General features: G+C 37.9%; 1 long non-coding RNA gene across 1 annotated transcript in view; it reads left to right on the top strand.

Moving 5' to 3' along the window:
- The first annotated feature begins 474 nt into the window (after window positions 1–474).
- Window positions 475–13768, top strand: part of LOC147914623 (uncharacterized) — a 110295-nt gene continuing 97001 nt past the window's right edge. Inside the window, exon 1 of the long non-coding RNA XR_015555057.1 lies at window positions 475–652. This is a non-coding gene — a long non-coding RNA (uncharacterized LOC147914623). The remainder of the gene's footprint in view (window positions 653–13768) is intronic.

Below are 13768 nucleotides of genomic sequence, written 5' to 3'. Positions count from 1 at the left end.
TTGTTAGGCTCAGGGCCTTACAATTGCTGTAAACCTCTAGCCTATTAGGTCTCTTGTCAGCTCTCTGAGGATTGCAGCTGGGTGGGGCTGCCCTCAGGCACAGGAGCACCCAATTGTTTCAGGCTTTGGAAGGTGGGGCAAACCTCCTATGTGGGTCTTTGAGAAGCACAAGTCTTCTGCAGCTGACAAGCCCTGTTGCCCACAGGTCCACACACACAGTCAACACAGTCCTGCCCCGTGTGAGCGCCCCGACCTCCCCAAGTGGACCCAGTCTCCCCAAGGCGGGAGCCCCACACACTCCGCCACCACCCCACACTCTCCACCTGCTCCTTGTGCACACCCTGCCCCGCTCAAGTCAGCTCAGTTGCCAGGCTGCAGAGAATCCAGTCACCAATCTATGCAGGCCCACACGTTGCCTGAGGGCTTGTTGTTGGGTGGGGCCAGTCTCTAGGGTGGGCTGCCTGCCCTGGCTGAGCTGGATTAAATCGGTGCTCTAGCGGGTGGAGCAGACCCTGGGCTAGCAGGTCTCAGGGATAACTCCAATGGCGTCTGTGTCAGCACGCCCACACCAGGACACAACAATGGCCGCCGCCAATGTCCCAGTCCCCAGAGAGGTCTCACCCCTCACCGAGATGCACTCAGGGCCTATTAGGTGAGTCTCTTGTCACCGAAGCACTGTGCACCTTTCTTTCTGGTGATTTTAGGATGCTTTCTGGAACGGGTGAGTTTGTGCGTGGGCCCTTTAAGAGCCAGTTTTAGTTTCTTTGTGAACCAGGTTTTCTGGGGGGTGATACTCAATGCTTTAGTAGCAGCAAAGTCAGATATTATGCCACTGGTGTCGATTGTGCTGGGTCCACAAAATGCCCACAGCGGGGGCGCTCCCCGGCTCAGGGCCCCGCGCCTCCAGGGAGGGTGTGTACCTGTGAGCTGCTCTCGGCGGCCTCACGGCCGGCAGCTTGTGAAGGCGGCGTTTTTCTCTCCGGAAGGGAGTCTCTGCCTCTTCTATCCCAGTTAGGATTGTCCGTTGTTGCAGGAGTTCCTCTTATCCAGTTTTCAGTTCTATCTCAGGGGTAATTTTTCCACGAGTAGTTGTAAATTGGCTGTGTCCACGGGAGGAGGTGAGTTCAGAGTCTGCCTACGCCGCCATCTTGACTCCGCTCCTTTCCAGACTGCTACAGTTCTAAACCAATTTATGGAGGCACCAGAACAACAGGCCTGTTACTTCCCTCTTCAAACTTATTTCAATGCAAAAATTGACTGCTAAAACCAGAAAAAAATGTAAAAAGGAAAAAAAATCTTAAATTATAATAAAAAAAGTGTTTTATATACCTAAAATGACCTTGCAGCCAAATATGCTGAGATCTTGGTATTTGTTTATTGTTTATTTATTGTTTATTTATTTATTTTTGTGAAGTGTGATTGCTATATGGTAAAGTACTCCAATAACTAAATCCAAAAGAATGAAGTCTAGGATAACACAATATTATAGTGATCATTTTAGAAAAAACTACTAAATATTTGTATTATGATGAAAATCTATGAATTGATCAATGAGATTATTCCCATTTGATTCCTTGAGTTATCAATCTACAAGTTCTATTTACTTGAAAAATGGCAACCATTCTCATCAAGTCAGCTAGAACTTAAGAAAGGGGTCTGGAGAGTTTGGTCAAGGCTTGCATTCTGCAAACGTCTGCTTTTTAAAAATTCTTCATTATAATATTAATATTATAAAAAGAACAAAAGTATTCCACACACTACTGTAATATTCCCTATCTATATATATGTTGGAGTCAATGAAAACATAATCTAATATAGTATCTCTATGGGGATTGGATTTATAATTTTGCTGTCAAATTTTAATTCATTATTGGCCAGAGCATTTCCAAGACATTAATGTTGAAGCTTTCCTTAACCAGAACACCAGTACCCTGACCAGCTTGTCAGGATGACTGAGGGTTAAAGATAGTGCATATACACACCTCTTACTTGACCAGCTTTTCCAATCCAACCTTACTAGGGAGGTGGCAGTCATTCTCCAGCTAAGCTAGTTTTCTACTCAGCTCCATTTTCCTAGTTTGTTGCAAGACCTTGTAGATGCCCTCTGTGTGTACTTCATGTCTTGTTAATATATTGCAAGGGCTTCAGTGTTCTAATGCAAAAAGATCCCTGGACCTCATGACCATGTGACTGTTGCTAAGGTAGCTCTTATTTTCTGAGCTACACTCACTCCACTCAATTTCTTTGCGCGGTACCCTGCATGGTATCGCTATAGTGAATTCAAGTTTGTTTTCTTTCTTTGTTGAATTCAACAACTGCTTATAAATTTGAACTTTCTTCTTTTTGCGTTTGTTTCCTTTTTGAATTTGGCAATGATTTTGAAGGTGGAACTCGTATACTTTTTGTTTGTTGTTTTCTTTTGTTCTATTGAAGGACATATGCTCATTATAAAAATCTAATAATATAGAAGAAAAAAGAATATAATCACCACCTTAATTCACATCAGTCACCCAGGAATAACCAGTTTTAATATTAGGTCTCCTGACATATAAGCACAAATTAATATAATAATTATTAATAATAATTAACAACAATAATAATATATTAATTAATATTAGGTCTCCTCATATATACAAAAAGGAAGCCCAATGGGTAATAAAATTTCTATAGGCAGCAAAAAGAATTTTATAAAAATTCAATCATATTATAAAAACATTTGAAATAAAGCATAATAAAATTTTACTCAAATGTAATATAAAAACAAAACCAAAGAAAAAGTGAAAGAAATTCTATATCTCATAAATGTTTTATTTTGATATTTTTGTATCAAAGACATATTACACCTAAAAATGTTCTAATATTAATATGTGATACCATTAAAAAGATGGAGTCATTTTTTTAAACTGCTAATTCCCAAGTGGACTCCCAGTGGAATTTTTCTAACATATCTTTCCACTGAGCTCTTAGCCCTTTGCAGGTTCTTTTTTCAATTGTCTCTTTTCTACCTCACCAGGGCTCTAGGCCTTATCTCATTTCCCTGCATGGCATTGGAAATTCTGGGTCCTAGGTTCCCAAAATTTACAAGAGCTTCAGTTTGCCATTTTGGTTGTCATGCTCTATCTTGATTTTCGGCCCCTGAGAATTTCACTCAATTTGTTTTGCCTTCAGTTATACATTTAAAAATGTTTTAAGTAATTTATGCAGCACTCCCACGTGTTTTAGAATGAAGAATTTTTCAGAATATTTAGCCCACCATACTGGTAGAAATGAGATTCCCTGGTTGCATTTTCATCTCAGCCTTGTCTTTCCCCTAGATTTTTGGGTCTTGTTTGTGTTTAGATTCATTAATTCACAACCTTTTGCATGTTATCTTGTATCCTTATTACTTTTTTACTTTACTTTTTTTTTTTTTGCTTTTTGTAGTAGAATATTCTTTAAGTTTTAGGATACTGATCCATTTCCTTAAAGTTCCACTTAAAAAAAGTAAATTAGGATAATCTTGACTGGGAGTAACAGAGATGCAAAATAATGGTGCCTTAAACAAGATCATGTTTTTCTCTTCTGTTAAGGTCTGGAGTGGGTGCTCTACTGTTGGCATGGTAATTCTCGTCATAAGAAACCCTTGTTTCTTCCAGCTCACCACTTCTGGCACAAGATAGTGGCTACTGCTCCAGCCACCATTTCCAGTTTTAGGCCATAGGATAGAATAAGGGACAAAGAATATTAAAAATGTGAAAAAGGCATACATCAGTAATTATATGAGAAAGCTTCATAGAAGTGGCTAAATGACACTTTGATGTGCATGTTATTGACCAAAATGTATCCATATCTTGCTGCAAGGAAGACAGACTCTTATGAGAATGAATGTTTTCTGAGAGAAAAAGTAAAGAGAGCCCCATTAGCCCAACTCATGACATTCAGACAAATCATTTTCTGAGAACACATCTTAATATCTACAAACTACAGGCTCATTTTTATTGTTTAGGTAGCTTTTGTTAAGATTGACTTGGACAATGTATATGTAACTGCAATCCTCAATGAAAATTCCAGAAGAGATTGTTCTAGATCTTTCTCAACCGATATTATTTGAATTGTTTGAACAACATCTCCCAAAATTTAGTGGGTCATTGATGGTACATCTTTTGTTTCCCTGTCCCCTATACTTCTTACCCTGGTATTACAGCATGCTGGAGTGACTGAATATATTAGAGGGACTTCCAAAAACAGACCTAGGACAGTTCAGTGACACCTCTTTTCTACTTGGCTGCCTCACTGAGTCAGAGATGAAGTCTACCTTCTTTAAAGATCATAGATTTGCTTCATTTTAGAAGCAGACAGACAAAAAATAAGCACGTATCAGCCACAAACTGAAATTCGCAATTCACATCTACACGTCTTATTATTAGTGGGGAAATTCTCCCAGATATATCAGGCTCGTAAAACTCTTTCCCAAAGCTTTAGGTAGTTGAAACTTTTATATGGCTTCTTGGGTGCATACTGGAAAGTAGGGAGAGACTAGTGGTTAGCCAGACACCATTTAAAAAGGAGATCCTCAGTAAGTATTTATTTTTTAAATAGCTAATCTATCCATGCCTATTACTAGGTACTAGGATAAATACTTTACACAGATATTCTTTGTAATCCTAACACAACTTTCTATGGTAGGTACTATTATCATCCTCATTTAGGGGTGAAGAAACTAAGCTGTAGAGAGATGACCTTGCTGAAAACTACGGAGCTAATAAATGGCCCAGCTGGTACCCGTTCCAGAAAGTCCAGAAGCTGGGCTCTTAATGCCCATATGATTGTGCTGCCTTTTACTAAATGGGACTATTCCAAGGTCTACAAAATAATAATGAGCAGTCTTCATATATTTGAACATATTCAGTTTCAGAACCATGAAGATTGACATGTCATTATTTTTTAGATTTATATAATATATGAGAAACTTGATGTTTACTCAGCTTTCTGGTTCAATGAGGGAAAAAAATCTTTTCAGTTTTGATTAGAACTAGAGGCAGCTTAAAGAGAATATCTACTCAGGGGGCATTTTTTAATGTACCATCTTCAAATGATTTAATGTGTTTTCCATGATTATCTTTGACACTTTGAATACAATTAACAAAGACGTTTATAATTTTTGAAAGGGCTAGGATACTCTCCTTCCTAGATGATGAGAAAGATTTAAAATTATGACCATCCAACCAGCTAGTGACCATGAAGTCATCTATTTGGGCATCACTCGATAAGAGGTAAAATACACCAAAATATTTATTCAGATATTTGATTGACTAGGATTATGCAAAATCTTATTTTTACTTATAAATTGTACTTATTTTTACTTATAAATTTTTACTTATAAATATTTGGAAGCCTTATTAGCCCCTTCAAATAATCAAGATATTGCTTATTAACTAGGTATAATTATAATATTATATATGGGTATACACACACATGCACACAATATATATGTATGTATATATATAATATATATATAAAATAAGATTTTGGTGATGATAGTAATGGTTAGCTTGATCAATATAATGATAATAACCTGGCTCTTTTGTGCAAATGACACTAACGATGTTCTTGTAACTATTATGTGCTCATTCTTGTGTCTACAATCCCATCTGCCTTCATAGCATCAAGAAACTTACCGGTTTCGTTCTCCACTCTATTTCTTGCACGTGTCTAGCATGTAGTAATAATTCAATAAACTACTGATTGAATGTTTTAGTTCCACAAGCAAAGGTTTGTAAGAAGTACATTTATGTTTATTCCAAATTTGTAGAATTTGCATTGATTGATTATTTTTGGAAAAATAATATTTTTTTATGGTTCAAATTTTAAAAGAGAATATCATGAAGTCTCTCTTTATCCAAGTCTCCAAGACTTCCAATCCCCCCCAAGACTCAACCAATGTTATCAGCTCGCATGTATCCTTAAGAGATATTTCACGTACATACAAAAAATGTCTTTACATATACTTTTAAGAATACTTTTTCATACAAACCTGGTGGCATAGTCTATATGTCAGCATGTCTAGTTATAGACAAAATCTAGCTAGGTAGATTAAAGAGAAAAGTCCTCACTAAAAGGTATGAATAGCTCACAGAAATAATGGGATGTCTGAAGAAGCAGACTCTAGGCTGAAATTCCAGGGATACTCAAAAGCCACACATCATCTAGAACCAGAACTACCAGAGAGAGCTCTATTGACCAGTTATGAAGCCCATCCGTGGTTGTCAATGCCAGAGCCGCAGTGCCTCTGCCTGGCGTCACACCGCAAAATGAATGCCTAACATTCTGTCTCTCCCTCTCTCTGGGAAATTTCAGGCTGTATTTATATTTCACAAGATTGTTTCTTTCTCCATGTGGATTGACTCTGAACAAAGGTCTGGGTGAATATATCTCATTGGTAGGACCCAGGTCATATTTGGAACTCTAGCTTTTAGGTATAATAAAATGCATTTTTATTATTTTATATATTCTGTTTTTTGGTTTTTTTGTCCTGTCCACTTAACAATATATTTTGAAGCTTATTTTATGTAGTATGTAAAGATAGCATTACTCTTTTAATGGATATACAGTAGTCCATATTATGGCCTTACCCTGATTTATTTAATCTGCCCCAGTTGATGGACATTTGGATCATTTCTAATCTTTTGCAATTATAAGCAAAGCTGAGGTAAATAACTTTGTGTTTACATTCCTTTTGTTTTTTTGCTTCAATTTGAGAACGTCTTTGGATTAAATGCTAAAAGTGGCATTGCTGAGTTTGTGTGCAGGCTTGCATGTGCCTATGTATCTTCAACTCCAGAGTACAAAGAAATCACTGTTCTGTAGGATGAACCTTTGATCAATGAGAGAAGAAAGCCAGCAGAGGAAATCTTCTCTCTTCTTTCCCTGTGTGGGCTCATCTGAGAAGCAGCTGTTTACATGGTCTTCTGCGAGATCGTCTCAAGAGACTGAGCAATCAGTTTTGCTTAATCCCAGGTGGTTGCTAGTCTGCTAACTCACCTAGTGTGTCTCTCCCTACTTCTCAGTCCTAGTTCCCTTTTTTTTTTTTTTTGTGAGGAGATCAGCCCTGTGCTAACATCTGCCAATTCTCCTCTTTTTTTGCTGATGGGCTAACATCCTTGCCCATCTTCCTCCACTTTTTATATGGGACGCCGCCACAGCATGGCTTGCCAAACAGTGCGTCCCTGCGCGCCCGGGATCCAAACCGGCCAACCCAGACCGCTGCAGCAGAGTGCGCACACTTAACTGCCTGCGCCACCGGGCAGGCCCCCTAGTTCCCTTTTTTTTTTAAATTCTTTTTATTTTTTATTTTTTTTAATTGCGGTTACATTGGTTTATAACATTGTATAAATTTCAGGTGTACATCATTATATTTCTATTTCTGCATAGATTATATCATGTTCACCATCCAAATACTAATTATAATCCATCACCACACACATATGCCTAATCATCCCTTTCTCCCGCCTTCCTCCCCCTTTCCCCTCTGGTAACCACCAATCCAATCTCTGTCTCTATATGTTTGTTTGTTGTTCTTTTTATCTTCTACTTATGAGTGAGATGACATGGTATTTGACCTGCTCTCTCTGATTTATTTCGCTTAGCATAATACCCTCAATGTCCATCCATGTTGTCACAAATGGTTGGATTTCATCGTTTCTTATGGCTGAGTAGTGTTCCATTGTGTATATATACCACACGTTCTTCATCCATTCACCCCTTGATGGGCCCTTAGGTTGCTTCCAAATCTTGGCTATCGTGAATAACGCTGCAATGAACATAGTGGTGCATGTACCTTTACAAATTGGTGTTTTCAAGTTTTTTGGATAAATACCCAGCAGTGGAATAGCTGGATCATATGGTAGTTCTATCCTTGGTTTTTTGAGGAATCTCCATACTGTTTTCCATGGTGGCTGCACCAGTTTGCACTCCCACCAGCAGTGTATGTGAGTTCCCTTCTCGCCACATCCTCTGCAACACTTGTTTCCTATCTTGTTAATTATAGCCATTCTGACGGACGTGAGGTGATATCTCATTGTAGTTTTGATTTGCATTTCCCTGATAGTTAATGATGTTGAACATCTTTTCATTGCCTAGTTCCCTTTTAATCTGACCCTTATTCTCTGAGATTGCACTCCTTAAGAAAGCGCATAAGCCTTTGCCTCATGTTCTTCTTTTTGGGGAACCCAATATAAGCAAGGAGACATATAATAAACAGAATATATAAGTAAAATATATACTATGTTCGATGATATGAGTGCAATGGAAAAAACAAACAAACAGGGAAAGGCTAGAGCTGATATTTGGCAGGTACACACTAGTGCAGTGTGATAAACGCCATGGTTGCTGTCCAAATTCCTCCTTCCAGACTGAGGACTCATCTCTTAGCTGATAGCAGTGTTGGCAGTTGTAGGATCTCACCTGAATCTCTTTCTGAGAATTACCCTCAGTTGAAGAGAGCCACCTTCCACAGTAACAATCCTTTTCTCAGAGCAGCCTGTATCCAATAAATGGTCAATGTGAGGTATAAAAGCTTGGCCCCCTTGCCTCAGTTGTGGGCAATTCTGAAGGGCCATCTCAGCTTCAAAGTTTATGGGCTCTGCCAACAGCTTTGTTGGCACTGCTTTCAAGTTCAGCTCATCCCTTTGTTCAATCCTGTTTTATTCACTTTCTCATGGGTATTGCTCCTGTGGGCACTCCCCAATAAATGTTTTGCATGCTAATCTCTGTCCTAAAGTCTGTTTCTGAGGGAACCCTACATGAGATATTATGCCATATGAATTGCTAGAATATTGAAATACAGATGACTCCCATACTGTCTGGTTCAGTGCTGCTGCCTCAAGCTCTCTCCTCTGCTGTCCTGGTCATGCCCGTTCCTCTCCCGGGACCCCCAACCTCCCTTACTCTCTAGAAGTCCTGAAATTCTGAGGGAGCCTAGAATAGTAAAACATGCACAGTTGCAAACCAAGGTTTGAATGTAAGTGCTGACTTTCAAATTCTCAATTCTTGTAACATCATATTTAGATGGTGGCATCTCCATTGCCACACCCATCCATGATTGTGTGTAAATGACAATGTAAACCAATGAGAAGGCATATTCTCTTATATTTCTGCAGTTTACAGAATGAGAAGAGAAAATATTTTATAAAGACTGCTGGTGAAAAAGTTTAAGTATTCTTTACTGAGTCAGTAAATATATGAATAAAATATATGGGTGAGTGGGGGCCGGCCAAGTGGCGCAAGCAGTTGGGTGCGCGTGCTCCACTGCAGCGGTCTGGGGTTCACTTGTTTGGCTCTGGCGCGTGCACTGAGGCACTGCTTGGTGTGCCATACTGTGGCAGCATCCCATGTAAAGTGAAGGAAGATGGGCACGGATGTTAGCCCAGGGCCAGTCTTCCTTGGCAAAAAAAGAGGAGGATTGGCAGATGTTAGCACAGGGCTGATCGCCTGACACACACACACAAAATATATATGTGGATGAGTGGATAAATGGATAGATAGATGGACTGATGATAGAGACATACATGCAAACAATCATAATAGTTGTGCTTTTGATTAAAAACAGGAAGATCTCATCAGTTAAAATAACTAAGCATCCAACTCTTGATTATCTATATGCGAGTAGGATCTTAAGGGTACCATGTTAAAAAATTGGACCACAAAATAACCCATGACAATTTCATAACAGCAAATTTTCGATCTTCACAATTTAAATATGGTCAGTATTATTATATGGCAAATATTTCCTGATTTGCATAATACATATATATTAAGATATGCAAATCAAGAAACACTAACAGAAGAGTAAGTAGCTGTGGGTTTCAAGCCCCTTAAAAAGATGTGAAGCCACCTCTAAAATTCATTTCTATTAATTTATTCAATTTAAAAGACTATATCTGTCCCAATTTTAGTATTAAAATTAAAATTAGGAAATGTTCCTTTACTAAAATGATAGAAGACAGTTTAAACATATTAATACTTGGCGAAATAAAGATTTGGCAATGCTACGTCTGGGCCATTATTGTTGCTGTTGATATTTACTCTTTTTGAAATCCTAGAAGTCTAAGCATTTGGAGTGACAAGATTTTGCTTCTTTTTCAGATGCACATCCAACCTCAGAGAGTATAATAATAATGAGTGATCACTGATTGAATGATTCCTCATTTTTAGCTATATAACTTAGCTTCTAAATTATTTAAGCTATGTAAAGGACAAGATATATAAATTGATGCAAATATGAGATTTTACAGGCTTGAGGTATTCTCTGCAGCGTCTCAGGGCTAATTTGAAATGCACTCAGCTTAGAGCGGGTGTTCTTAGCGTTGATGTCGCTGATGATTTGAAGTTAAGAGAGAGAACACTGGATTTATGGTACAATAAACACAAGTGGGAAGAGGAACATGCGACCAACAGTCAGAAAAGCAGCAGGGAGTTGTTGCGTCCTTGTAATCTTGACAGTGTCTTCCAGGAGGCTTCCTGGAGTTCAGCTCCTCTGGAATCAGCTTTCACCCGTGGGGCCTGGCAACAGATTGTGGCGAAGTCTGACAAGGCTCCCTGGAGGCTGGAGCCTCTCGGTCACCATATGGCCTAAAAGAGCTTTTCACATGTTACAATATTCTGAAGTAGGGTCTCTTGGCTAATCTTCAGTGTACATTCTTAATCTCATGAACCTAATTATCTGTAAAGGACAGTTTAAGGGGTGCTCCTTAGAATTATTCATACTAGTCCATGCACTTTTATCAGGGGGCATATATAACTCCCATTATGCAGTGATTACATTTTGGCTTTGAAAATGGATTCTCAGAAGGATTAAAAGGATTATTCATCTCCATGGTGATCTGTGTGCCCATTGTTGGTCATAAACACGAATGTATCTGACTCATTCACTTATTCAGAATACCTTAGCTTTCACATACATGTTAAATGTTCATGTTTCACCTCAGTAAAGAAGAAGCCATATGGAAATGCTGAACTTCCTGTTAGAGACCAATCTAAAACAAGTGCTTTTTGAATTTTATATAAAAATTTTGATCTCACGTTGTATTTCAGAAACATATAATTGAGAGATGTGTTGTTGCTTATATTTTAGTCTCTTCTTCACAACTCTGCTCTGAATACCTTTTCTTTATAATAAGCAGGGGCTCTACTGTGATTGTCCAGTTGCAATATTCATGGCTGTTGCTGTGATTCTAGTTTATCTGTCATAAACTGGGCTATGTGAATGAAGAGGGACTGGGTAATACATCACCGAGTTCCTTTATTGAGAAGGGTGGTTTCCACCTCATCATGGATAGTCACATTCCAAGCAAGAACGCAATGACAAATGGCCCCATTCCTTAACACGCAAATGTTCAAATAGTAAATAAAACAAAAATAAAATTCTCTCATTCATGAAATGCTTGATTTAAATTCATAAAAACATGCTAAATACAATTAAAATTGCAAAAATCTATTACTGTAACAGATATGCACACAATATACTATTTCTAATAAACTTTGTTCACTGAAAATACGTTCTCAATCTTGTGACGAGATATTGGGCTGGGATGATAATTTAAGTACAAATACAACCCCCAAAATAAAATAAGGTAAAAAATGTAAAAATAAATTTCAAATAGCAAATAGTTTTAGTAAGCTAAATGCCTCTAGTAGCCTTAAGACTGAATTAAATAGCCACTATTATTTTTTTGCTTGCAAAAATTATCAGGGAACAACATTTCTAGAATATATTATATTAAACATTATATCTTCAACTATTTGGGCTAAGAAATGTGCTTGAAGAAAATGCACACTAATAAATTGGTTAGTGCAACAAGTAAACTTTCAAAATGTCATCTTAATAGCTGGGCAGCCATAAGCAGAACAGTTACATCAGAGATTCCATTGGATGAAATACAGAATTCAGACAGGAGAGCAGTAAGCAACAGTTCTGGAACTAAATCACTCCAGACATCACTTAGATAGACACGTTGTCCCACCTCTACTCCTTTAAATGAAACTTTAATAGGTTCATTGGTAATGGGCTGAAAGGAGAGAAAAGCCCTGAACCCCAGCTGCACTGCTCATTCACCTGTGCAAACAACTTGATCTCGACTTCTCTCCAAGTGCTTTCCTAATAATCTTCCCAATGTAAAGCTGCTATATATAAAACATGAATTATAGCAGAGAAGGTCCCGCTGTGTTGTGAATCACGGTGCACTCGACCACACTTAAGCAGGTTGTGGTATGAAAAGAATAAAATGTCTGCAAAGGCCTTATTCTTTCCCCTTTTCCAGTTGGTAAAGTCAATGCACGGCAGCTTCCTAGAATGCTTTATTCTGTATCCAGCTGCACTAGACACGACCTGTCCCATTCCCCGCCATCCTTTAGTACGAGAATAAATGGTAAGAGCATCTTTCCTTTCTTGAGGCACTGGGGGCCGAATCAATTGCCTAATCAAGTGAAAACAAAACATCTGTGATGTATGAAAGGGAGGGTGGCTTTCTCTGGAGATTTTTATAAACTGATTAAGTCAGGGCACTGCTAATCCTCCATCCTGCACTTCAGATGTTACATTGACAAGGAAGATTAGAATGAAAAGATAATGGTTATGTCACCAGCGTGCAGTAAACAACCTGTGAAGAGCCAGCGGAGGTTCAGAAATGTTCCCATTACAGATGTAAATGTGAACTTTAGCAACTGGGCTGGAGGATGCTGTGAGCGACGTCTGCCTCTGCGTCAAGAAGATCAGGAGAGAAAAACAGAAAAAGGCGTTTATTCTAATAACATAAGATATTAATTCCCATGTGCTTATCATATTAAGTTTAGGATATGTGAATTTGGTATGATAACATCTGTGCTACTTAATCATAGAGTTGTTTTGGACACTAAATTAGATGATGTTTTGAAAGTCCTTTTTACAATTCAAAGGAGTCTCAAATAAATAATAGTTGTAAATTGGCCAAATAGTGCATGGATGAAATCAAGTTCTAGAAAAAGCAATCTTTAGAGAATAAAGGTCTCATTAGAGCTGCTCATAGGATCCAAGTTACGCATTGGAAGGAATTATGGAATAAATCAGACACTAGGGTTTTGGTTCACACACATCTGTTTATCTATAGACCCAAACACATAAAGCTCTGTACACAAATTCCTCAGGTAACAAAATTCATTTAAATGTTACTTCCATATTTGAAGTTACTTCCAATTTTGAAGTTACTTCTACCTTTTAATCCTACATACCAGATACATATGATGTATGTTCAATTTTTAGAAAGATTTTAAACTTGCAGCAAGTAAGAAAAATGATTGTAAGAATAAAGTGGCATTATTATAAAAAATGACCAGTTGAAATGATTGCATGAATTCTGGTAAAGGGATAATTAAAAGTAAATGCATTTTATTTTTATCCTATGCTAATTTGTAATCTTTTCCGGCTATTCAATATTGAAGGATACAGGAAAACCAGAATTACTAACATGCTAAGAACAAATATTAAAATACGTATGTTGGAAAATGATAAATGTTGAAAATTACAGATATTTTGCTCAGGAAAAAAGATGATCTATGGAATGTTAACTATGTGGGGACACAAAGATTAATAAGTTATTTTTCCTGTGTTTGAGAACTTTACAACCAGATGAGAAAGAAATATAATCATGCGATGTGAAAAATGCTCTGAGAGCTAGAAATATATAGGGTGCTGTGGGAGAACATAGAAGAAACAAAATAACTAAGATGGGGGGAGGCAGGAAAGGAGGAGATGATG

The sequence above is a fragment of the Ceratotherium simum genome, chromosome 18, assembly GCF_057802395.1.
Source record: "Ceratotherium simum simum isolate JZ-2026a chromosome 18, ASM5780239v1, whole genome shotgun sequence".
Classification (NCBI taxonomy): Eukaryota; Metazoa; Chordata; class Mammalia; order Perissodactyla; family Rhinocerotidae; genus Ceratotherium; species Ceratotherium simum.
The sequence above is the reverse complement of the archived record's forward strand: the minus strand, read 5'-3'. Positions and strand labels throughout refer to the sequence as shown.